The 27,399-nt window shown below is 42.2% G+C and overlaps 1 protein-coding gene across 4 annotated transcripts in view; it reads left to right on the top strand.

Moving 5' to 3' along the window:
• Window positions 1–27,399, top strand: part of sulf1 (sulfatase 1) — a 308,830-nt gene that overhangs the window by 43,928 nt on the left and 237,503 nt on the right. For all 4 annotated transcript variants that reach the window (XM_043689229.1, XM_043689233.1, XM_043689232.1 and 1 more), the window contains exon 2: window positions 3,807–3,915. The gene's annotated coding sequence lies outside the window, so the exon portion shown is untranslated. The remainder of the gene's footprint in view (window positions 1–3,806; window positions 3,916–27,399) is intronic.

Raw genomic sequence — 27,399 nt, 5'->3', positions numbered from 1 at the left:
CATGGTGGACAATGAGCACTTATTCTGAGGATAATCAGGATAATCAACATGGCTTTGTTAAGGGAAGGTCATGTCTTATGAACTTAATTCCATTTTCTGAGGAAGTAACAAGAATTGCTAAGGGGGCTGCAGTGGATGTTGTCTACATGGAGTTTACTAAGATATTTAATAATGTCACACATGGCAGACTGGTCAGATAAATTAAAGACCAATGGGTAAAGGGAAATGTAGTGAGTCAGATGCAAAATTGGCTCAATGAAAGAAAACAAAGGGTAGTAGCAGACAAACAAAGCTGTTCATAGGGTGCCAGATAAGACTTTATGTCATTTACCGCTATCCTGCTGTGTTCTGCATCGTAGTCATTGGCTTCTCAGAGCTATAACTGCATCTCAACTTCCCTCAGGATAGAAGACAAAGGAGAAGTGGAAAGTACTCGTGCTGCTGCATCCTGGACGTCATCGTCTTTACCTTGAGATTCAATTTCCCCCGCAGCAACAAGTTGTTGTAGATCATTCTCCACTTCTTCAAATCCAACTTGCTTTGCAAAGGCGACACAATGTTCTTTGATTCATGGAAGCTGCTCTCATGGTTCAACACCTTTAAAATCATGAAGAAAATCTGGGAGAAGCTTCTACCAAACTGCATGCAAGCAGTCCTTACAGACATCACCCCAGGCCTCCACAATGATGTCATTAGCATTCTTAATGTTAAAGCTTTTCTAATATTGAAAAACACTGTCCTTACTATCTCCCTCAGTAGCTGCAATCAACTTCCTGAATGTACGCCTTAAATAATAAACTTTAAAAGCTGCTAATGCACTCTGGTCCATGGGTTGAATGAGAGAGGTTCTGTTCGGAGGTAGAAATAGCACTTTCATGTTTTCGGAAAGCTCACCAATGGCAGGAAGATGGCTTGCTGCATTGTCTAGAATGAGGAGAATCTTGAAATCCAAATTTTTTCACCTGCAATAATTTCCAAAAACGTCCTCGAAAAAAAATCAACAATAAGGTCAGGAAAAATTTACCCCGTCATCCAACCTGTTTTGTTTGACCTGATGTAAACACCTAGAGTGGACTTAAGGTAATTAATGATGGAATTGTGTAATAGCCAATGGGAGTTCATGTTTTGAGAAAAACCGTTCCCCAATTCACCAATCGTGTTACAGCCAAATTGCATTGACAAATTGCGCGTTATTGGAGATCGCCCTGTAATTGCTGTCAAGTGTGTACATTTACTAGAATGTTGTCCGCATGAACATTGAAGTTATGAGGAAAGATTGATTTGATTTGATTTATTATTGCCATATGTACCAAGTATAACTTTGCGTGATATCCAGAGAAATCATACCTTATATAAGTACAACAGGGTAATAGAATAGAATGCAGAATATAACGTTACAGCTACAGAGAAGGTGCAAAGAAGGATCAACTTTAATATGGGAGGCCTGTTCAAAAGTCTGATAACAGTGAGGAAGAAGCTGTTCTTGAATCTGTTGTATGTGGTTTCAAACTTTTATTCCTTCTGCTGGCTGGGAGTGGGTGGAAGACAGTATAACCAGGATGGGAGGGGACTTTGATTGTGTTCACTGCTTTCCCAAGGCAGCAGGAAGTGTAGATGGAGTCATTGGAAGGCTGGCTGGTTTGCGGGATGGATTGGGCTACATTCACAGTTCTGTGTAGTTTAATGATGGATGTCAGATCCACCAGGCCGTAGTCATTAAGGCATTTCTTTTTAAGGCCTGAATTTTCTTTGACACCAGGATGATAGTGACCTTCTTGAAACCATCAGTGTAAAGAGAGGTTAAAGATTTCAGCACATACTGTCCCCCCCCCAGCTGGTCTGCTCAGGATCTGAATGCATGGCTGGGAACTCCATCCGGGCCAGTCACTTTCTGTGGGTTCCCCCTGAAGAAGGCCAATCTGATGCCCGTGGTGGGGACTGTGGGTACAGGTGCCCCTGAGAGTGTTGGGGCAGGTGATATCACTTCACTGACCATCTGTTCAAAATGAGCATAAATTGCATTGAGCTCATTGAGGAGGGATGCCTGTTGTCAGCAATTCTACTCAACTACGCCTTTATAGTCTGTGAGTTAGGATTTTTTTCCCTGGAATAGGCTGAAGGATAGCTGACTCAAAGTGTACAAACTAATGAGGGGCTTGAAAACAGTGTAAAGGGAAGATCTGTTTCTCTCATGGAGAGGTCAGTCATCATGAGGCACAGACTTAATCATCGAATTTTAAAGAGTGATGATAAAATGTTTTTTTTCATGCAGAAGTCCGTGAATGTCTGGACTTTGCTGCTTATTTCTCTGGTTGAGGGGGAACCCCCCCATTTATTTAAAAGGATTCTGGACCTGCACCTGAAGCACTGTAACTTGTCAGGCTACAGACTCCATGTAGGAAAATGGGATTCAAATAGTTTATTTAGCCAGCATAGATGTGATGTGCTGAATGGTCTCTTTCTATACTGTAACGTTTCTATGGTTCTATTGCCAACTTTGTAAATGTAGTAAATAGTGCATTTCAGCCAATACTTGAGTCAAGTGTTGAACTCTTTAGATTAGAGTATTCTATTCAGCTGAGTCAGGATGCATGAGACTAAACCAGCAGTCCTTAAAGGGATTACTGGAATTAGTCACTGAAAAGTATATGTTTTTAAATATATATGTAGAGTGGGGTGAACCAGAAGCCTGTAAGACCCAATATCTGGTGTGACTTGAGTCTCCTCGTAGAAGGATTCTTGACTGCATCCAGTTTGTTGCGCCCTGCCAATAAAAACCACTCTTTAGGTCAGCTGTTAGGGAATGACGAGGATAGATGCTGTAAAAATGTTCACAGTTTTCACACCTTCACAAATGTCCCTTTGCTATTTTTTTTGATTGACTGTGTTTAACCAATACTAAAATGCAGAATGCTTTAGATTAATAGTGTGATAAGCTCTGTAAAACTGCTGCATCGTTCACTTAGAGTGCCGGAATTATAGGTGATTTTTTTTTATTGTAATAATTACAACTGAAATGCTTTTTGAGCCTCAGCATTCTGTATTTTTCTGATTGACATGATAAAAAAATTTAGAGCAAAGAGTGGGCTGGGATGTAAGGTTGAACTACACTATTGTCGAGAATTTGTTTTTACGACATACATTTTCTGGTCAAAGAAGGTGTGCAGGGTCAGCAATGCAGAGAGTTCAGCATCATGCTGAGTTTGAGCAATGATGGATGGGTGATGTGTGATATGCAGGCTGCAGGCACTCCCTGTCCCACCTGTTCTACCATTAATGCATTGGCTCTCGCACTGCAGGGAAAAACAATACACAGTCTCACTGTCACTCTTCCTATCCCCACATACTACCACAAAAAAACTCATAAAAATGGGACATCCTGGAAGCCTACTAGCCCGTAGATTATCAGGAAATTCATAATGATGGAATGCAAACAATATTTTAAAAATAAACTTATCTGTGGCACTTCCTGGTGCCACAATTTGCGCCGTAGTGTGTCGGGCATGTTGGAGAACATAAATTAGGGAGAAGGTTTTACTGTTCAATCATAACTCATTTTCTTTAAATGAGATCTCATCCAAATTGCAACTTTTTTTCCAAATTATGTTCGAATGAAGACCTTATGAACCAATTCTTGACTTCCATCCTTTTATATTTCCAATTTATTGTCAGCCTGTTTTCTGCTGTTACTTTTTTTTTAGCTGCGGAGTTACATTTTACAGAATAGTAACATCTGCAGCAGCATCTCTTTAAAACATTTAAATGAAAATTTTGAGTGTTTCTTTTGTGATTATTTGTAATTGCAGATTCTCTTATTGAAGATAATTGTGTTTAATGGAGGACGAGTTACTGCAGCATTAATCACAACTGACATATCGAAGCCTGGCAAAGAACTGCGTGAGAGCTGGTTTCAAGGTAAGAAACTGTGACTATTTTTGCCACTTTTATAGTGGTGTAGTCATAAATTCTTTTAAAGTTAAAAAGAACATTGCAAATCATGCTGTCAGCCTCATATATAATTGTTAGACATGAATTTGAGCTGAAAATGTGTTGCTGGGACAGCGCAGCAGGTCAGGCAGCATCCAGGGAACAGGAGAATCGACGTTTCGGGCATAAGCCCTTCTTCAGGAAAGAAGGGCTTATGCCCGAAACGTCGATTCTCCTGTTCCCTGGATGCTGCCTGACCTGCTGCGCTGTTCCAGCAACACATTTTCAGCTCTGATCTCCAGCATCTGCAGACCTCACTTTCTCCTCAGACATGAATTTGAGGCAATCTAAGGGGAAAATTATAAATACATTGAATCATATTGTCATTTGTTAATGCTTTTATTTTAATGATTTTGAAAATGTTTTGTTAACTTTGCACCAGGGTGTACGTTGAATGCCAGAAATACCCAAACTGAAAATAATCTTCTCCAAAATCACAACTTTAATACTGTTAAACCTGTATTTCTTGCTTCATCTGTAATGTAGAGTAGTGTCAATTTAAAATATCAGCACTCATAAATTCTGCACAGAGTGTAGATTGTAAGAAATCCTTTTTGCTAAATATAGAAAATGTGTTTCCTTTAATTTTTCTTATGAATGCTTTCAGGCTGAAGTGTAATGGAAAGGTTTTTCCATTAAGTGGTTTGATATGCGTCCGAGCAATGGGGTGCTAATCAAGGAAAGCACTCAGCTAAAGTGATCTGCAGGTGCTTGAGAAGGTTACAATTTAACAGGATTTACAAGTCTGTCAGTACGGCTTCAGATGAATTTATTTGTATTTACATTTGGAGACAAACGTCTATCGCCAGTGAGTGGTATATTACAGAACTGTTCAGTCATGTGCTTGTGAGAACTTTCCTGTTTGATGACTGCATTGCACATAAAATGTTTCCACATATTTTCATTTCCTGGAATGTTTCAAGGGGCAATAGTTTGTTCAAATTTTACCACAAAGCTCAATCATAAGTTAAACATCTTAAAATGTTCTATTAGCACAGTTACCATAAAAAGTCACTGCAAATGTACGTTGGCACCTTCTTTCCCTATTTCTGCTAAATTTTACAACTACACTCGGCCAGCTGAGAGCAAAAACCCTACCTAATTTAATACCCAACTGATCTCTTTCTGGAAGTGATGAGTAATAACAATAACTTGCATTTGTAAAGCACTTTTAGTGCTTCACAGAAGAATAATCAATAAGTAGACTGTCGACCACAGCAGGAAATATTAGGAAGACTTAGCTAAAGTGGTTACACTTTTAAGGTCAAAAACAGAAATTCCTGGAAAAGCTCAGCAGTTGTGGCAGCATCTGTGGAGAGAAATCAGAGTTAACATTTTTGGTCCAGCGACCCGACTTCCGAACTGATGATAGCAAGGAAAAAGTTTGTTTTTTATGCAAAAGATAGGGTGGGGGTTGGGGGTTGTGGTGGTGGAGGATGGATGGAGGTAAGGAGTAAGTGAGAGGTGGAGATAGAATCCAAAGAGAGAGTAAACCAGCTATGAGACACTGCCAAGCAGATGAGACAACAGAAGTACACCACCTACACGCACACCAAGAACAAGAAATTGGAGAAACTTGGCATCACGACCAGCAGTAACAAGCCTTCCCGGTACCACGGTTGAAACCGGTACCACCACAGGGAAATCCATCATCAACTTGTCTGACCACACCCTTCAACCGGACTAAATCCAAGTTCTCAATCGAGGGCTCAATTTCTGCCGCACTGCCGAAATGGACGCCATTGCTCTGGCGGCAGACACAGAGGAATTTATCAGGCGAAAGAGGCTCTGCGAATTCTTCCACCAACCCCAAGATGTCAGCAACAAGCCCAGTGAAACAACCTATGAACTGGAACAGTCGACAGAGACATTTGTGCAGTGACCAAAGAAGAAAGAGTTGAATTGGACCCCTTCAGAAGGCAGTTGCCCCAGACTTGACATGTATGGTCAAGCCATCAGGAGATGCAATAAAGCCAAATTCACCAGCTGCACTCATAGAGTCATAGAGTCATAGAGATGTGCAGCATGGAAACAGACCCTTCGGTCCAACCCGTCCATGTCGACCAGATATCCCAACCCAATCTGGTCCCACCTGCCAGCACCCGGCCCATATCCCTCCAAACCCTTCCTATTCATATACCCTCTTAATTGTTGCAATTGTACCAGCCTTCACCACATCCTGTGGCAGCTCATTCCATACACGTACCACCCTCTGTGTGAAAAGGTTGCCCCTTGCAACCCTGGCAACATCCTTGTAAGTCTTTGCTGAACCCTTTCAAGTTTCACAACATCTTTCCAATAGAAAGGAGACCAGAATTGCATGCACTATTCCAACAGTGGCCTAACCAATGTCCTGTACAGCCGCAACATGATCTCACAACTCCTGTACTCAATACTCTGACCAAGGACCAATAAAGGAAAGCATAGCAAATGCCTTCTTCACTATCCTATCTACCTGTGACTCCACTTTTTCGGAGCTATAATCTTGTACTCCAAGGTCTCTTTGTTCAGCAACACTCCCTAGGACCTTACCATTAAGTGTATAAGTCCTGCTAAGATTTGCTTTCCCAAAATGCAGTACCTCGCATTTATCTGAATTAAACTCCATCAGCCACTTTTCAGCCCATCTGGTCCAGATCCTGTTGTAATCTGAGGTAACCCTCTTTGCTGTCCACTACACCTCCAATTTTGGTGTCATCTGCAAACTTACTAACTGTACCTCTTGTGCTCGCATCCAAATCATTTATGTAAATAACAAAAAGTAGGGGACCCAGCACCGATCCTCGTGGCACTACACTGGTCACAGGCCTCCAGTCTGAAAACCAACCCTCCACCACCACTCTCTGTCTTCTACCTTTGAGCCAGTTCAGTATCCATATGGCTAGTTCTCCCTGTATTCCATGAGATCTAACCTTGCTAATCAGTCTCCCATGGGAAACCTTGTCGAACGCCTTACTGAAGTCCATATAGATCACATCTACTGCTCTGCCCTCATCAATCTTCTTCGTTACTTCTTCAAAAAACTCAATCAAGTTTGTGAGACATGATTTCCCATGTACAAAGCCATGTTGACTATCCCGAATCAGTCCTTGCCTTTCCAAATACATGTACATCCTGTCCCACAGGATTCCCTCCAACAATTTGCCCACCACCGAGGTCAGGCTCACTGGTCTATAGTTCCCTGGCTTGTCTTTACTGCCCTTCTTAAACAGTGGCACCACGTCTGCCAACCTCCAGTCTTCCGGCACCTCACTGTGACTATCAATGTTACAGATATCTCAGCAAGAGGCCCAGCAATCACTTCTCTAGCTTCCCACAGAGTTCTCGGGTACACTTGATCAGGTCATGGGGATTTATTCACTTTTAACCGTTTCAAGACATCCAGCGCTTCCTCCTCTGTAATCTGGGCATTTTACAAGATGTCACCATCTATTTCCCTACAATCTATATCTTCCATATCCTTTTCCACAGTAAATACTGATGCAAAAAATTCATTTAGTATCTCCCCTATTTTCTGTGGCTCCACACAAAGGCCGCCTTGCTGATCTTTGAGGGGCCACAAGGTAGTGCAGAACATCACCAAAGCAACACCATCCATGCTGTCAAAACCATTTGCAACATTGTCATCAAACTAGCAGACAAAGAAGGTGCCATCATCATGCAGAATAGAATGGACTACTGCAAAGAAGCAGACTGACAACTGAACAACCAGGAATACTACAGACAACTACCTGCTGATCCGACCAAGGAACACACCCGTCAACTGAACAGACTGATTGAGACCTTTGATCCAGACCTTCAGAGTATCCTATACACTCTCATCCAATGTACTTTTCCCATAGGAGACTTCTACTGCCTTTTGAAGATATACAAAGCCAACACATCTGGACATCCCATCGTATCAGACAATGGGACCCTGTGTGAGAACCTCTCTGGCTATGTTGAGGGCATCTTGAAACCCATTGTACAAGTTTCCCCCAGCTTCTGTCGCAACACTACACATTTCTTACAGAAATTCAGCACCCACGGACTAGTCGAACTAGGAACATTCCTTGTCACAATGGACGTTTCAGCACTCTACACCAACATCCCCCACAATGATGTCATCACTGCAACAGCCTCAGTATTCAATACTAACAACTGCCAATCTCCAGGCACCATCCTACAACTCACCTGCTTCATCCTTGACCACATCTTCACCTTTGACAACCAGTTTTTTATCCAGACAAACTGAACGGCCACGGGGACCAAATTTGCACCCCACTACACCAGCATTTTCATGCACAAGTTCAAGCAAGACCTCTTCACTGTGCAGGGCCTCCCACCAACACGATACACCAGATACATTGACGACATTTTCTTCCTTTGGACTCATGGTGAGAAATCACTGAAACAACTACATAATGATATCAACATGTTTCATCCTCCTATCAGACTTACCATGGGCTACTCTTCTAAATCAGTCTCATTCTTGGACACACGCATCTCCATCAAGGACGGACACGTCAGTACCTCACTCTACCACAAGCCCACAGATAACCTCACGATCGTGCACTTCTCCAGCTTCCACCCTAAACATATGAAAGAAGCCATCCCCTACGAACAAGCCCTACTCATATGTAGGATCTGCTCAGATGAGGAGGATTGCGACAGACATGCAAACATTTTGAAGGATGCCCTCATAAGAACAGGATATGGTACTCAACTCATTGATCGTCAGTTCCGATGTGCTGCATCAAAAAACTGCAATGACCTCCTCAGAAGACAGCTACAGGATACGACTGATAGAGTACCCTTCATCGTCCAGTACTTCCCTGGAGCGGAGAGACTACACCATTCTCTTTGCAGCCTTCAATATGACATCAATGATGATGTGCATCTTGCCAAGATCATCCCTACGCCTCCACTTCTTGCCTTCAACCAACTGCCAAACCTTAAACTGACCATCATTCACAGCAAACTACCCAGCCTTCAGAACAACATCAATCACAACACCACACAAACTGCCATGGAAACCTCTGCAAGACATGTCAGATCATTGACATGGATGCTACCATCACACGTGGGGACACCACCCACCACAAACACAGCAGATATTCATTTGACTTGGTCAGTATTGTCTATCTCATACACTGCAGACAAGGATGCCCCAAGTCTTAATATATTGATGAGACCATGCAGACATTGCAACAACAGATGAATGGATATCACACCACAATCGCCAGACAGGAATGTTCCCTCCCAGTCTGGGAACACTTCAGCAGTCAAGCGCGTTCAGCCTCCCAGGCGGCCTTCAAGAGACACAACAACACAAAATCACTGAGCGGATACTGATAGCCAAGTTCTGTACTCATGAAGATGGCTTCAACCATGATCTTGGGATCATGTTGCGCAACATGTGGCCCCAGCACAGTGCTCAGTATCTGTAAAATCTTCCTTACTGCCCTGTTTTGACACCATCAGCTTGATACAATTTTGAGGAGGCTGGTGTTGGACTGGGGTGTACAAAGTTAAAAGTCAAACAACACCAGGTTATAGTCCAACAGGTTTATTTGGAAGCACCAGCTTTCGGAGCGACGCTCCTTCGTCACAACCACCTGATGAAGGAGCAGCGCTCCGAAAAGCTAGTGCTTCCAAATAAACCTGTTGGACTATAACCTGGTGTTGTTTGATCGTTAACTTTGTAGTATTTTGGTGAATTGTTATGATCTCTCTACCTTAAATAGTTTCTGCAGTTTTGGATTGCTTGTTACTTTGATTAGACCCTGGTATGCAACTCTTATACCTGTCATGTTATTCCAGGCAAATAAAAACTGAAAGAACTGTGGATGCTGTAAATCAGGAGCAACAGCAGGAGTTGCCTGGGGGGCACTCAGCAGGTCTGGTGGTATCTGTGAAGAAACATCTGAGTTTGTGGGCGGCACGGTGGCACAGTGGTTAGCACTGCTGCCTCACAGCGCCAGAGACCCGGGTTCAATTCCCGCCTCAGGCGACTGACTGTGTGGAGTTTGCACATTCTCCCCGTGTCTGCGTGAGTTTCCTCCGGGTGCTCCAGTTTCCTCCCACAGTCCAAAGATGTGCAGGTCAGGTGAATTGGCCATGCTAAATTGCCCGTAGTGTTAGGTAAGGGGTAGATGTAGGGGTATGGGTGGGTTGCGCTTCGGCGGGGCGGTGTGGACTTGTTGGGCCGAAGGGCCTGTTTCCACACTGTAAGTAATCTAACCTTAACATTTTGGGTCCGGTGACTCTTCCTCTGTTTTCTTCACAGATGCTGCCAGACATGCTGGGCTTTTCCAGTAGCTTCTGCTTCATTCCATGTTATTCCAGTCATTTGGTTTGGCTCCAGCACCACCTTATTCCTATTTCTTTATAATTATCTCTCTGCTGCAGTTAATCAGATTATAGGTCATCCCTTTGGTTGTTATTCAGCCATTGACACTTTACTCACACTGTCTAACACCCTTGGTCACCTGCAGAGAATACTTATTCAACAATCCACTCACACCATTTGTGTGATCTTTTGATCTCCCTGCCGTTGATGTCTCTGCCTATAAACACTGTGTCTGTCTGCTTCCCTCTCACTTCACCTGCCAAAGGGGCTACGCTCTGAAAGTTTGTGATTCCAAATAAACCTGTTGGACTATAACCTGGTGTCATGTGACTTCTGACTCTGTACAGCTGCAACATGATGCCCTAACTCCTATACTCAATGTTTTGACCAATGAAGGCAACCGTGCATGAGGATTCTGGGAAAATAGGAGGCGGAGGAGAAGATAGTGTGGTGCTGTTTGAAGGGTTAAATATATTGACAGACATAGAGAAGGTTGAGGCTCATAAAGCAATTCATGCATTTAAATTAAAATTTTATTCTTCATGAGTTGGCAAACCAATAAAGACAAGGTGGAGAGCCAATTTTGTTCAGCAAATGGAATAGTAATATGTGATTGGAATTTGGATAGGACAACAAGTGGACAGCAAAGTTTTTAATTTAGTTGAAGTTTACAGAGGTCGATTGTTAAGCCAACGCAAACATTGAGTATAGGAATTAGGACATCATGTTGCAGCTGTATAATCTAAATCTGATGTGGAGATGCCGGTGTTGGACTGAGGTGGACAAAGTCAGAAATCACATGACATCAGGTTATAATCCAACAGGTGTATTTGAAATCATAAGCTTTCAGAGTGCTGCTCCTTCATCAGGTGAAGTGAATCTAAATCTGAACAGAGAAGATACATGGATTGTCAATTTGATATTAGTATTACTGAAAAAAGACATATTTTGTTCAAGCTTTTTGCCTTGCTCTCATAAGGACAATTCACAAGAATACAAATTCAAGGGAAAAACCTACAATTTTATACTGCAGGAGAGGGGAGTGCTGATTGGTTGTCATGTGGACTCAGATTCAGTATTGTAATGGAGAATGCACCAATTAATGCTGATTGTTAGTTAACAGACAGGCTTTGCTTAAGTTTTAAATCATGTAGCTTGACTCGAATTAATTAGGTCACTACCCGAAGAAATGAAGCCTAACGTCTCCTATTTTGTTGCGTTGAAATAGGTGCAGTGAATGTAAATGTTATATCTGTCTGCAAAGAACACAGCCTTGTACATTCATATATATAGTGTGTGGGACACTTAGCCAAAGGATTATCCTGTTTGATATGATCCGTCAGTATCTGGGGCACACGTCCTACATACCTGGCATCACACCAACACTGCAATTAATTTATCACATTACTTATTTGTATTAGTGAGTTTTGAGAAGATTTGTAACTCAGGTTGAGGTTCTGGATGTAGTTTTGCTCGCTGAGCTGGAAGGTTCATTTCCAGACATTTCGTCATCCTACTAGATAACATCTTCAGTGGGCCTCCGGGCAAAGCACTGTTGATAATTCCTGCTTTCTATTTGTACGTTTGGGTTTCTTTGGGTTGGTGGTATCATTTTCTGTGGTGACATCATTTCCTGTGGTGATGTCATTTTCTGTTCTTTTTCTCAGGGTGTGGTAGATGAGGTCTAACTTGATGTGTTTGTTGATAGAATTCCAGTTGGAATGCCATGCTTCTAGGAATTCTCGTGTGTGTCTCTGTTTGGCATGTCCTAGAATGGATGTGTTATCCCAGTCGAAGTGGTGTCCTTTCTCATCTGTATGTAAGGATACTAGTGAGAGAGGGTCATGTCGTTTTGTGGCTAGTTGATGCATTTTTATGCATTTTATCAGCAGTACATTACTTCTGCAGTAAAAATGGTTAGTTTTATATCAGTTGAGTGTATTATAGTATTCACTTGGCAGGTATTAACTGGAGAGTCACACGTGTACACATAGGAGCAAGCTGAAACAATGATGGTTGAGTTTGGAAAGGTCAGTTTGTCTCTAAGTGAAAATGTAAGTTTGGAAGTATTAGGTACCATTTCTACCCTTCACCACTAGCTACCTTAGTTAGTATATGGCCAGATAATCATTGCCTAAGGGGAGGTTGGAAACCTTTCATTTTATTTCACACGTAAGTCCAATCCAATTGGCCATTGTGGAAATTATCTAAAGTAAGTTTGTTGTGGTATGGTTACCCTCTGATGTTCTTGAAGCCTGAAACATATGACCAATGGAAGAGTGAACTGGATGTGACCAGATGTACACTCCTACCAAATGGAAAGCAAAATATTGCCTTGATATTATCATTTTCTCCAAGAAGTAAAATGAAAAGTACAAGTTGTTCACCTGTAACAAAAGTGTCGTCGAAATATTTTGGCTGTAAGGCAATTAGTGAATTGGGAAACAGGTTTTTTTCAAAAGCGAACTCCCATTGGCTATAATGCGATTCTGTGAGATCCTGAACAAAGGAACTTGAGGAGATGGAGCGGCTTCCATGTGTCTGATTGGACGATCAATTGAAAAAGTGATCTGGGACCACCTTTCTCACCATAAAACAGAAAGCTTTATCAATTTATGAGGACCTAAGGCAAAATGCTGAAAATCCTGCAGATGTGCCTGCCTTCAGTGCTATCCGTGGCTGGTTTACTGGATTTAAAGAGCCGCTACTCTTTTCATAATGAGAAGTTATGTATCGAAGCTGCTAGTGCAGACATGGAACATGTGCTGTCATTTCCTCCCATGGATGAAAAATTTGATTGAGGAAGAAGGATGCACCTTAGATCAAATCTTCAATTTGGATGAGACAGGTTAATACTGGAAGCGATTGACATCCAGAACCCACATTTCTAAGAATGAAGCACACACTACAGGTTTAAGGTCGCAAAGAACTGTATTGTTGGATGCCAACGCTGGTGGAGACTTAAAGATTAAGCGTTTGGTGGTGTATCACTCTGCCAACCCACAAGCCTTGAAAGTTTTCTTAAGTCCATTCTCGGTATTTCCTTCAGGTCTAGCAAAAGACGTTGGATGACAGGGAAATATTTTCTGACCTTATTGGTGATGCTCTTGAGGATGTTTTTATAAATTATTGCAGGATAAAGAAATTTGGATTTCAAGATTCTCCTCATTCTAGACAATGCGCCAAACCATTCCCCTGCCATTGGTGAGCTTTCTGAAAACATCAAAGGGCTATCAGAGTGCAATAGCATCTATTAAAGCTTATTATTTAAGGCGCACATCCAGGAGGTTGATTGCAGCTATTGAGGAGCATAATGAGGACAGTGATCTTCAATATTGGAAGAGCTTTAACATTAAGAATGCTATTGACATCGTTGTGGAGGCCTGGGGTGATGTCAGTAAGGTTGCTTGTAGTTTGGCGGAAGCTTCTCCCAGATTTTCTTCATGTTTTAAAGGGTTGAGCCGTCAGTGGAGCTGCCAGCAATCGAAGAACATTGTGTCACTCTTGCAAAGCAAGTTGGATTTAAAGAAGTAGAGACTGAGGATGTCAAGGAGTTGCTTGAGTCCCATCGTGAAGACCTCTTCACAGCTTATCAACAACAACTTGTTTCTGCTAGGGAAATTAAAGCTTGAGGTGAAGATGATGAAGTCCAGGATGCAGCTGCACGAGAACTTTCCACTTCTCCTTTTGTCTTCTATCTTGAGGGAAGTTGAGAAGCAGTTGCAGCTTTTAGAAGCCAATGACTACGACGCAAACACAGCAGGATAGCGATTCGTGGCATAAAGTCATATCTGGCACCCTGTGAATAGCTTCTTCATGAAAGAAGAAAGATGGCAAAGCAGCAAAAACTAGATGCCCTTTTTAAGCCAACCCCCAAGAAACAGTCTGAGGACAATGAACCACAGCCATCCAATTCTGACTAAATATTTTCAATTGTCATAACCCTATATCCAGGACTGCACCTGAAAGTAATGGTGATGCTGAGCCCCTGTCTTAATACAGTTCTGTACTTTAACTCAGAAAACGCAGAAACCCTTAAAGTGTTAAATTTACTGTAGTATTTCATTAAAATATATGATTTTAAAATGTACTTAGACTGTGCTATCATTTATGTTAGGCTAACTACTATTTTTGTTTTGACTTTTACTGATATTATTGGTGGTCGGTCCCAACCCTTTTTTCCCCCAGAGGCCAGGTTATATGTATTGCACGATTTTCTATAACATGAGGTCACAGCGGAATGCAACTACCATGTTATAGCAGAATAGAGTGTATCTGAAAAATTAGACATTTTGCTCGATTTCAGAAAACAGATGTGTATTCCCTGGAAGAATGTCAACCTTTTATACAAATTGTAAAGTTCCATGACAAAGTCCAATTTGGCAATTCCTGATTGGCAGCAGTGTTATGCTTACTGTGTTGTGCGAAAGTATGGTCCTAATTGACATTCGGCTGTTGGATAAAGAAAGTCTGTTGGATTAGATGTTGGCTGCCTGATCAAAATTCCTGTGCAAGTAGTCATTTCTTTTAGCTTTCCTGGAAAATGAGGCATTCTGTGGTGATACGAATGTTAGAATTATCAATGATTGTCTGGTTTCGAAATAACTCAAATACTGTACACTGGCATCAATGTACTGGAAGGATTAAAGATTGCATAATAAAGATGAAGTTTAAATCACATGGAATCCAGGGGCAGCTGGCTTGATGCTAGGAAGCAGAGGGTAACATTGAAGGATGCTTGTCGGACAAGAGGCCTGTGACTTGTGGAGTGCCTCCGGTCAGTGCGGGGACCATTGTTATTTGTTATCTGTATCAATGATTTGGATGGGAATGTACAAGGCATGATTAGTAAGTTTGCAGATGACACTAAAATAGGCAGTGAGAAAGGTTATCAGAAATTGCAGCAGCACCTTGGTCAGCAGGGGAAGTAGGCTGAGAAGTGGCAAATGGAGATAAATATAGATAAGTGTGAGGTGTCACATTTTGGAAAGTAAAATCAAGGTGCAATTTTTTTTGCACAGAGGATGGTATGCATGTGGAATGAGATGCCAGTGGAAGTGGTTAAGGCAGGTACATTAACTCCATTTAAAAGGCATTTGAACTCTATATCTTTTGTATATCTGGCTATTGCAGCAGAAGACAAAATAACAACACAGCACTGGGAAAATCAATTCCAGTAAGGTCTGAGGAAGTGTTATTAGGTCCTTTCAGTGTGACTCTGTGCTCCAACAAGAGTTCATCACCATATAGAACAAAGCAAACTGCTTCATTGGCTCATCAGCTGCCATTTTAAATAGTCAGTCCCTCCTCCAATACTACGCAAAGCAAAGAGACATTGATTTGCAATGAACACAATGAAGAAGATAATTATTGATGGATCCAAACAAATTATGTTGGTCCCAAGGAGTTTAATGCTGTGATGAATGTGTTGACCATTGACACTTCAATTATGTGGAAATACATACTGCTTATACTTCAAAAAATAAATGGTGAGACACATTTGTCAAAATGCTATCTTGATTCACCAAGTAGGAAGATTGATGCATGACTAAGGGATGTACAACTTGCTTTAGATTTGGTAATGACAACACTTTGAGGATACTTGAGAGTTGTAAGACCATGGAAAATAGCTGGAGTGAGTACTATTTTGTAAGTACTGATTTATTCACCAGTGAGATTCCTATGCTGTTGTGTAAACAGTCTTTCAAAAATAAACTTGACATAGAAAATGAAAAGGCAATTATTTTGGAAATCAGTAGATATAAAGTTTATCCAGCAAGGAATTCACTGCATCCCCTTGACAAAACATGATTTTTCCCATTGAGGCAAGCATTCAAGTCATCAGAAGCTAAGAGTAAGAGAGAAAATTAATTTTCTTGAGATTGCATAAACAATTGGCTCACCATGTTTGTTAGTGATTTAAAATCCTGATGCAAGTTGACATGGAATTAGAGGAGTGAATGAGATTTGTCAAAGCTATTAGGAAGAATTGTAAAAGGGATTGACGATCTGAAAAGTGGCTACAGAGAGCTAGGTTGGAAGCTGAAGAGCAGGACGAGTAGAGTAGTGATCTCAGGTTTGCTACTGGTGCCACGAGATAGTGAGGTGAGGAATAGTCAATGAGTGCAGCTTAACACGTGGCTGCAAGGCTGGTGCAGGAGGGAGGACTTCAGATACATAGACCATTGGGGTGCCTTCTGGACTTGTACAAGAAGGTTGCACTGAACTGAAGGGGCACAAATATCCTGGGTGGGAGATTTACTGGTGCGGTTCGGGAGGGTTTAAATCGGTTTGGCAGGGGGGTGGAAATCAGAGCTATACATCTGAGAGGGACTTAGTTGTAGATGGAACAGGGACAGGATGTAGTGAATCTATCAGAAAGGTTTTTCATGTGATGAAACACAGGGATTGGTTAAAGTGTGTCTGCTTTAACACAAGGAGTATTAGAAATAAGAGTGATGAACTTAGAGCATGGATCAGTGCTTGGGACTATGATGCTGTGGCCACAACGGGAATATGGGTTTCACAGGGGCAGGAATGGTTGCTAGATGTTCCAGGGTTTAGAACGTTTAAAAAGAACAGGGAGGGTGGAAAAAGAAGGAGAGGATGTAGCATTGCTAATTAGAGAGTGCATCACAGCTACAGAAACAAAGGTTGTAAAGGAAGGTTTGTCTACTGAGTCAGAATGGGTGGAAGGTAGGAACAGCAAAGGAGCAGCCACCTCATTGGGGGTTTTCTACAGAACCCCCTAATAGCAGTAGAGAGATTGAAGAACTCATAGGACAGCAGATTTTGGTAAATGCAGATGTAGCAGGGTTGTTGTTATGGGTGACTTCAACTTTCCCAATATTGACTGGAACTCCTTAGTGCAGATGGTTTGGCTGGAGCCATTTTTGTCAGGTGAATTCAGGAGGGTTTCCTTACTCAATATGTAGACAGGCCGACGAGGGCCATTTTGGATTTGGTGCTCGGCAATGAGCCAGGACAGGTGTCAGATCTCGCAGTGGGAGAAACTGTGGTGACAGTGACCACAACTGTCTCACATTTACCATAGGGAAAGGAGTGTTACCATGGGAAGATATTTAATTGGGGAAAAGGAAATTATGACGCTATCAGACAGGAGTTGGAAAGTACAGATTGAGAGCAATTGTTCCACAGTAAGGGCACAACAAACATATCGAGACTGTTTAAGGGGCAGTTGTTGCGAGTGATGCACAAATTTGTTCCGCTGAGACAGGCAAGAAGTGGTAAGGTTAAGGAACGTTGGATGACGAGTACAGAGGAGCTTCTCATCAAAAGGAAGAAAGCAGCTTACATAGGGTGGAGGAAGCAAGGATCTAGCACAGCGTTACAGGATTACAGGCTTGTAGAAAGGAGCTTAAAAATGGACTGAGGAGAGTCAGGAGGGGGCACGAAAAAGGCTTGCAGGAAGGATTAGGGAGAACCCAAAGGCATTTTACTCATACGTTTGGAATAAGAGAATGATCAGGGTGAAGGTAGGGCCGATCAGGGATAACATAGGGAACTTGTGCGTGGAGTCTGAGCAGATAGGGGAAGCCATCAATTAGTTTTTTTGCTTTGGTTTTCACTAAAGAAAGGGACCTTGTTGTGAATGAGAATTTTGAAGAGCTTGAAAATAGGCTTGAACAGATCAAGATTGATGAAATTGATGTGCTGGAAATTTTGGCAAACATTAAGATTGATAAGTCCCCAGGGCCAGACCAGATTTATCCTAGGCTGCTCTGGGAAGGGAGAAAGGAAGTTGCTAAGCTGCTGGTGAAGATCTTTGCTTCCTCCCTCTCCACGGGAGTCGTACCAGAGGATTGGAGGGAGGTGAATGTTGTTCCTCTTTTCAAGAAGGGCAATAGGGAAATCCCTGGCAATTACAGACCAGTCAGTCTTAGGTCTGTGGTCAGCAAGGTTTTGGAAATAATTCTGAGGGATAGGATTTATGACTATTTGGAAAAGCATAGCACGATTAAAGGCAGTCAGCATGGCTTTGTGAGGAGCAGGTCATGCCTCACAAATCTTATTGAGTTCTATGAAGAGGTGATGTGACAGGTCGACGAAGGCCGAGCAGGGGATATGGTGTATATGGACTTCAGTGAGGCATTTCATAAGGTTCCCCATGGTACGCTTATCCATAAAGTCAGGAGGTATGGGATACAGGGAGATTTGGCTGTCTGGATTCAGAATTGGTTGGCTGACAGAAGGCAGAGAGTGGTTGTAGATGGAAAGTATTCTGCCTGGAGTCAGTGTTGAGTGGTGTCCCGCAGGGCTCTGTTCTTGGGCCTCTGCTCTTTGTAGTTTTTATAAATGATTTGGATGAGGAGGTTGAGAGGTGAGTTAGTAAGTTTGCTGACGGCACAAAGGTTGGAGGTACTACTGATAGTATCAAAGGCTGTTGCAGGCTGTAGCGCGACATAGACAGCATGCAGAGCTGGACTGAGAAATGGCAGATAGAGATCAACCTCGATAAATGCAAAATGATGCATTTTGGAAGGTTGAACTTGAATGCTGAATATAGGATTCAGGACAGGATTCTTGGCAGTGTGAAGGAACAGAGGGATCTTGATGTTCAAGTTCATAGAGCCTTCAAAGTTGCCACCCAAGTGGATAGGGTTGTTAATGGACAATAGACAATAGGGGCAGAAGTTGGCCATTCTGCCTTTCGAGCCTGCACCACCATTCATTATGATCATGACTGATCATCCTCAATCAGTATCCTGTTCCTGCCTTATCCCCATAATCCTTGATTCCACTATCCTTTTGAGCTCTATCCAACTCTTTCTCAATAGCCAGAATGTCTTTCTTCGAATTTGGAGACCAAAACTGCGCACAGTATTCCAGGTGCGATCTCACCAGGGCCCTGTACAGCTGCAGAAGGACCTCTTTGCTTCTATACTCAATTCCTCTTGTTATGAAGGCCAGCATGCTACTAGCTTTCTGCCTGCTGTACCTGCATGCTTGCTATCATTGACTGATGTACAAGAACACCTAGATCTCGTTGTACTGCCCCTTTACCTAACTTGAGTCCATCTAGGTAGTAATCTGCCTTCCTGTTCTTGCCACCAAAGTGAATAACCACACATTTATTCACATAAAACTGCATCTGCCAAGCATCCGTCCACTCCCCTAGCCTGTCCAGGTCACTCTGTATTCTCCTAACATCCTCCTCACATTTCACCTTGCCACCCAGCTTTGTGTCATCAGCAAATTTGCTAACATTACTTTTAATACCTTCATCTATATCATTAATGTACATTGTAAAAAGCTGCAGTCCCAGCACTGATCCCTGCGGCACACCACTGGTCGCCACCTGCCATTCAGAAAGGGAGCCGTTTATCACTAGTCTTTGTTTCCTGCCAGTCAACCAATTTTTAATTTATGTCAGTATTTTGCCTCTAATACCATGTGCCATAATTTTGCTCACTAACCTCCTATGTGGGACTTTGTCAAAGACTTTCTGAAAGTCCAGGTATACTACATCCACTGGATCTCCCTTGTCCATCTTCAGAGTTACATCCTCAAAAAATTCCAGAAGATTAGTCAAGCATGATTTCCCTTTCATAAATCCATGCTGACTCTGACCTATCCTGTTACTGCTATCCAGACATGTCGTAATTTCATCCTTTATAATTGACTCCAGCATTTTTTCCACCACTGAGGTCAGACTAACTGGTCTATAATTCTCTGTTTTCTCTCTCCCTCCTTTCTTAAAAAATGCGATAACATTAGCCACCCTCCAATCCGCAGGAACTGATCCTGAATCTATGGAACATTGGAAAATGATCACCAATGCATCCACGATTTCATCCACATCCGCATCCACATAAGAAAGCATATGGTATTTTGGCTTTCATTAACGGGGGATCACACTTGGAATATTGTGTCCAGTCTGGTTGCCCTATTGTAGGAAAGATACGGAGGCTATGGAGAGAGTGCAAAGAAGGTTTCCCAGGATGCTGCCTGGACTGAAGGACTTGTCTTATGAAGAGAGCTTGACTAAGCTCGGACTTTTCTATCTGGAGAGGAGGAGGAAGAGAGGTGACCTGATCGAGGTATATAAAGTAATGAGATAAATGAATAGAGTCAATAGCCAGAGAATTTTCCCCAGGGCAAGATTGACTGGCACGAGGTGTCATAGTTTTAAGGTGTTAGGAGGAAGGTACAGGGGAGATGTCAGAAGTAGGTTCTTTACACAGAGAGTTGTGAATGCATGGAATGCATTGCCAATGGTGGTAGTGGAAGCAGAGTCATTAGGGGCGTTTAAGCGACTGCTGGGCATGCACATGGACAGAAGTGAATTCAGGGGTGCATAGGTTAGGTTATTTTATTTTAGGTTAGAAATAATCTTCAGCACAACATCGTGGGCCGAAGGCTCTTGTTCTGTGCTGTGCTTTTTTATGTTCTATGCTCTATTCACTTCTGTGAAGAGTAAGAGGACATCCGACGTTAATATTCAAAATCCTAAAGTATTTGAACAAAAAATCATTCCATTGGTAAAAGAGGTAGGTCAGAAGGAGGTAGATGGAGCAGAAATAGAAGCAGCCAGTTACCTAGGCAGACCTTTGCAGGTGCAGGTAGACCTCCTGTGGAGCAGGGAGCAAGACCAAGTGGCAGAAATGGGCATACTCTCCTGGCCTCCACTCCCATAGGCAATATGGTGATGTAATAGCACATGCTCAGTCATTTCCTTTGGCCTTCCCTGTCATTACCAGATAACAATTACAACTATGCTTGTGTTACCTATGCAACTCAATATTATGTAGAATTCCTCCTGTTCCCCATGGTTGGTCCTCTTCTCAGTGACTCTTTTGTGTCTTAAAGAAATAGATGTTCATTATAAACCATGTATTAATTCTTTAAGTGCCATTCATTGCTTGTCTACCATAACATTTTAATGAAGTTTTCCAAACTGTGTGAACTAACTCACACTTCATATCTATGTAGTTTGCTTTATGAGATTTATGATCCTAGTTCTGATTAAATAAAATTGCGTTCAAGCTATTGCAACAAGGACAGAACAACCCAGTCCTCAACTTCCACCCCACCAACTTCTGTATACATTGCATCATCCTCTGCCACTTCCGCCACCTACAAATGGACCCCACCACCAGAGATATATTTCCCTCCCTGCCCCTATCAGCATACTGGAGAGACCATTCCCTCCGCAACTCCCTTGTCAGATCTACGTCCCCCACCAGCCTATATCCCACTCCTGGCACCTTTCCTTGCCACCAAAGGAAATGCAAAACCTGTGACCACACCTGCCCCCTCACCTCCATCCAAGGCCCCAAAGGATTCTTCCATATCCGACAGAAATTTACCTATACCTCCATCAATGTCACCTACTGTATCCATTGCACCCGATGTGGTCTCCTGTACATCAAGGAGACAGGAAGCCAACTTGCAGGTCGTTTCAGAGACCATCTCTGCGACACCCGCACTAACCAGCCCTACTGCCCCGTGGCTGAACACTTCAAACTCCCCCTCCCACTCCACCAAGGACATGCAGGTCCTGGGCCTCCTCCACCACCAAACCCTTACCATCTGACACCTAGAGGAAGAATGCCTCATATTCCACCTTGAGGCCTTGAAACCACACAGGATCAATGTGGATCTCACCCGTTTCTCCATTTCCCCTCTCTCCACATTATCCCAGTCCCATGCTTCCAACGTGGCACCGCCCTCTTGATCTGTCGATAACCTTTCCCATCTATCCGCTCCACCCTCCTCTCCAACCTATCACCTTCTCCCCCACCTTTATCTACTTATTGCTTTCTCAGCTACCTCCCCCCAACCCACCCCAGTCCCATTTATCTCTCAGACCCCTGGCCCACAAGCCTCATTTCTGATGAAGGGCTCATGCCTAAAACGTCAATTCTCCTGCTCCTCAGATGCTGCCTGACCTGCTGTGCTTTTCCAGAACTACAATCTCAACTCTGATCTCCAGCATCTGCAATCCTCACTTTCTTCTTTCAAACTGTTTCCTCGTTGCTTCTTGGACCTTGCAATTTAGAAAGCTATTGTTTATCTATTTTATGAACTCATCTGTCACATTTACTGTAAATTTGGTTTCCACTTGTAAAGATTAATTTACCTTTGAATACTGTCTTACTTTCATGATATGCCTTTAGTTTCTTGATTTACAGTATGCTTTATGCCTGATATACTATAAGGATTCCTTTTGAACACCAATATTTTTCTGTCCCTTGCCATTTATAGCTCCATCCAATCTGATTGTTCCACTTGATTTTCTGAAAAAAGTCCTTTTCCTCAACCAGTTTTTCCTCATACTTTATCATCAAGTATACCTTCCTCCTTTTCTATTTAATCATAAATTAAATACGCTGAATGCTTAGTTCTTGGTCACTTTGCAACCATATTGCTGGTTATAATATCAAACCTAATCATTTTTATTTGTATTCTTAAATTACAAAAACTGTTGCAAAATCCTCATGTAACCAGATGCCTGTCACCTAACTTTCTCTGATGTCACCTTAGTCATTACTTGTATTGTTCTTATTGACCCTTCCTGACCCACGCTATTTATTCTTAGTCAAAATGCTGCTCAGCTCGACTGTTTGACATTTCCGTTGGTGATTTTGAATGTTTTTGTGCATCCTCCCATGCACCGTTGTAACCTAGTACTGTCCACTGTCCGAGCAACTCTCTTTACCAGGATACCGATCCAAGCTCCACCTTATGTGGAGCCAAGCCCAATAGAACAGCTCCCTTGTTAACCCAGTGCTGATGTCAAGTGGTCCACGAATGAAAACCCCCTGTATCTCCCATCATTCCTTCAGCCACACGTTTGGCCCGAAGCTATTTGGTTGAATTTTCAGAATGATATTTGAGGTCCATGGACTAGCAGAATAGAATAATGTAGTGGAAAGCTAACAAGCACAGTGCAAGTAGTCTGAGCACAAAAGTGATTTATGGTTAAGGAAATGATCATAAATCAGGAAAATAATCTCCCAATGCAAAAAAAAGATCCCAGTACTTGTCCTGACAAACATAAAAGTGGACGTAAAGGCTATAGCTTGAATAAATTAGAGATTGAAATGAAGGTCACAGAACTTGAAAATGACATGCTAACCACAGACATTCTCTTGATCATAAAATGTTGATGGCTGCCAATAAATTTGAAGATAAATGAATAAGAGAGGCAAAACAAATGACCTTATATAGTTGGAGAGAACTTGGTGTTTGTTCTGAGATGTCAGACATGATCAGCTTTGTCACATAGGCAGCTTGTATTGAAAACTTATTTGGAGGTTGCAATTACAAGGCTAAAGTGAGGCTAGAAGCCAGGGGCTTTGCAAAAGTGACTGCATGCTGCAGTTGTAAGAGTGGACTCTCTCAATTATAATCATTTTGATTGAATCGGTTGCATATTTATAGAACTGTAGGCTGACAGTTATAAACACCACTGTTCTGCAGACACTCTTTTTCAGCGAGAAGTGCTATTGAATCTGCCTAAACAAGTAGCAGTCAACGCGACTCGCACTTTGCCAAACAAAACTGAAAGATTTAGCTTATTGTGTTCAATTAAAAGCAGATTCGGAACTGTTTTATTACTCACGTAAAGGAAAACTGTTTTATTACTCACGTCAGGCATCTTCATGATGTATGTTGATGATTCCAATGGAGTGAAGCTGTTGATAATGTGTTCTTAACAAGATTTTAAATAAGAGTTTGAATCTGAATGTTTGGTCTTGTGAGTTTTTTATTATACTGGGTGAGACATTAAGCAGAGTAAGTCTGGAATAACTTTAACCAGGAGAAAGTGGGTGGCATGGTGGCACAGTGGTTAGCACTGCTGCCTCACAGCGCCTGAGACCCGGGTTCAATTCCCGCCTCAGGCGACTGACTGTGTGGAGTTTGCACGTTCTCCCCGTGTCTGCGTGGGTTTCCTCTGGGTGCTCCGGTTTCCTCCCACAGTCCAAAGATGTGCAGGTCAGGTGAATTGGCCATGCTAAATTGCCTGTAGTGTTAGGTAAGGGGTAAATGTAGGGGTATGGGTGGGTTGCGCTTCGGCGGGTCGGTGTGGACTTGTTGGGCTGAAGGGCCTGTTTCCACACTGTAATCTAATCTAAAAAAAAAGTGAGAACTGCAGATGCTGGAGAGCAGAGTTGAGAGTGCTGTGCTGGAAAAGCACAGCAGGTGCTGATGGATTCCTGATGATGGGCTTATGCCTGAAACGTCGATTCTCCTTCTCTTTGGATGCTGCCTGACCTGCTGTGCTTTTCCAGCACCACACTCTCGACTGGAATAACTTTAAATCAATAAAACCTATTTCAAGTATATTACTCTCAGCACAGTTAACCGTGATAAGTCTTTGCAGAAAGATAATGTTATAGCTAAAGAGTGGAAAGAGCAATTGTGATGTTTGAGTGGTCTTTTCAACTGTTTGTTCCCAGACCAGATACTAGTTTCAATAAAAGCTTCAAAAGTATTGGATAAATAAAACATTACAGATACAATATCTGTGACCTGACCAGTGAGTGTGAAGCACATCATCTTTAGTAAAACTTTACATGCTAATCTTCCTTACAGGTATCTTTATGAAGCTGGTTGCGAAGTATTTCTAATGAGCGAAAATTTGAATCATCCTGTAGCTTGGAAAACTAAGAAAATAAAAAGACTCATTGAATATAGTGTGGCAGCCAAGACACACACCCTTGTGTAGACAGTGGTATCGGATTCTGTTGATTTTAAATGAGATTTTATACAATAGATGTACTGAAGAAAACATACCCATTGAATGATCATTCCTTTTGGATAATATACAGTGTATGGAAATCTTGTGTCTGAGGAAAGATTACAGTTTGACCTTGCAAGCTCAAAACAAATACCAGAGAGAAAGGAAAACTGTAAAATTAAATGGGTGAGTTCAAGCCACCATTTGTCAGATTGTTTCATTTTATGAAGCTCATATAAGAAAAAATTGTTAGGGTTCTTAAAGACTCAAAATGTGATGTTTTTGCAGAAAATGAAAATCAAGGGAGGGAACTGAATTTTTTAATTGCTTGTTTTCCCTGGAGTGTCAGAGGCTGTGGGGTGACCTTATAGAGGTTTATAAAATCATGAAGGGCATGAATAGGGTAAATAGATAAGGTCTTTTCCCTGGGGTGGAGAGTCCAGAACTGGAGGGCATAGATTTAGGGTGAGAGGGGAAAGACTTAAAAGACCTAAGGGGCAACTTTTTCACACAGAGGGTGGTGCATGTATGGAATGAGCTGCCAGAGGAAGTAGTGAAGTCTGATACAATTGTAGCATTTAAAAGGCATCTGGATGGGTACATGAATAGAGGGATATAGGGCAAGTGCTGGCAATTGCGGCTAGATTAGGTTAGGATATCTGGTCGGTTGTACTGAAGGGTCCATTTCTGTGCTGTACATCTCTATGACTCTAAGTATCTAATAATGCATTTACTGTAAACTGATTCACTTGTCTTCCTATACATATATAATGGGGGTCAAAAAGTGTGGCGCTGTAAAAGCACAGTAGGTCAGGCAGCATCCAAGGAGCAGGAGAATCAATGTTTCGGGCATAAGCCCTGCATCAGGAGTGACATTCCTGGTGAAGGGCTTATTCCCAAACGTCAACTCTCCTGCTCCTTGGATGCTGCCTAACCTGCTGTGCTTTTTCAGCGCCACATTTTTTGACTCTGATCTCCAGCATCTGCAGTCCTCACTTTCTCTCTCTAATATACATATGATTAAACAGAACTGTGGTAGTTGGGTTTGTGGTAAGTGTAGTGTGTGCCCATGTAAATAATAGTTTATGAATTGTATACAAACCAGGCTCCACTTCCTTCCTTTTATGAGCCAATTAATTGAATTAGGTTGGGATCTTAGAGGTGAAAGGAGTTAGCTCTTGTGATCTTGCTCCTCCTTCAAGGCAACAGGGACTAAGCAAGTAGGCTGGGATGTTTGGTAGGGTTTTGATGCATCTATAGGTGACTACTCAGGCTGATCTGTGCAGGCACAGATCTGTCCAGGATACTACAGCGGATTGCATTTTGGACAAGTTGCTGATGTGGGATTTTCTTTCCTTGTGTTTTCTCTGTGTCTTTTTCATGCACTTGCTTTTGAAGGAGGCTCCATCAATTGTTTTATTTGCTTGCATCAGGTGTAGTGATTGTGGGTTAGTTGCTGCCAAGACTTGAAGTTGATATCACAACTCCCAAGTGAAGCCTTCATGTGATCTTTCTAGCGATTCCTTTGTCTTCCATGAGAATGCAACCCAGAGTCAATTCTTTCGTAAAAGATTCACTTTGGTAAACATGTGTTTAATATTATGGCTATTTGAACAGCCCAACTCAGCTGTCTCAATATGATGTGGTAGCTTAGCAATCCAGCTCAGGTAAGTATCTCAATTTCTGGTATGTTTTCCTTCCATCTAATCTTCAGCTTCCAAAGCAGCTTAAGTGAAAGTAAGTGACGCTCTTGGCATGATATTAGGTACAGTCCAATTCACACGAATACAGAGAGTGGGCAGGGCTATTGCTCTTTAGGCTGTCAATTTGATAGGCAGACTTACTCGTCATTCTCAGACGAATGTCCCTTATGATAGAAGAGATAAAGTTGAAAGATCAGGCGTAGATAAGATGGAATGCGGAGGATGCGAACAGGACATGTCCCAGCCAGTGATGCTCCTATCCTGTCAATGAATGAAAACTGGACAGGCTGGAATTGGTGACAATAGAATAGGAGGAGAAAGTGAGGTCTGCAGATGCTGGAGATCAGAGCTGGAAATGTGTTGCTGGAAAAGCGCAGCAGGTCAGGCAGCATCCAGGGAACAGGAGAATCGACGTTTCGGGCATAAGCCCTTCTTCAGGAATCCTGAAGAAGGGCTTATGCCTGAAACGTTGACAATAGAATAGGAACCTGCTGAAGTCTTGACTCAATGGTTTCGGTCTTTCAGTGATCCAAATAAGTGAGAAAATAAGACAATTACAGAATTCTGTCATTTATAACACAATAATGCTTGACTTTTGCCTGGAAGGAATTTGAATTTAGTGCCAAAATGCTGTGAGTATTTTGTAATTTTCTACTGGCCACACCACACTT

This window comes from Chiloscyllium plagiosum, chromosome 4 (genome assembly GCF_004010195.1).
Source record: "Chiloscyllium plagiosum isolate BGI_BamShark_2017 chromosome 4, ASM401019v2, whole genome shotgun sequence".
NCBI classification, from domain to species: domain Eukaryota; kingdom Metazoa; phylum Chordata; class Chondrichthyes; order Orectolobiformes; family Hemiscylliidae; genus Chiloscyllium; species Chiloscyllium plagiosum.
Note: the sequence above shows the minus strand (reverse complement) of the source record. Positions and strands in the feature narration are given on the sequence as shown.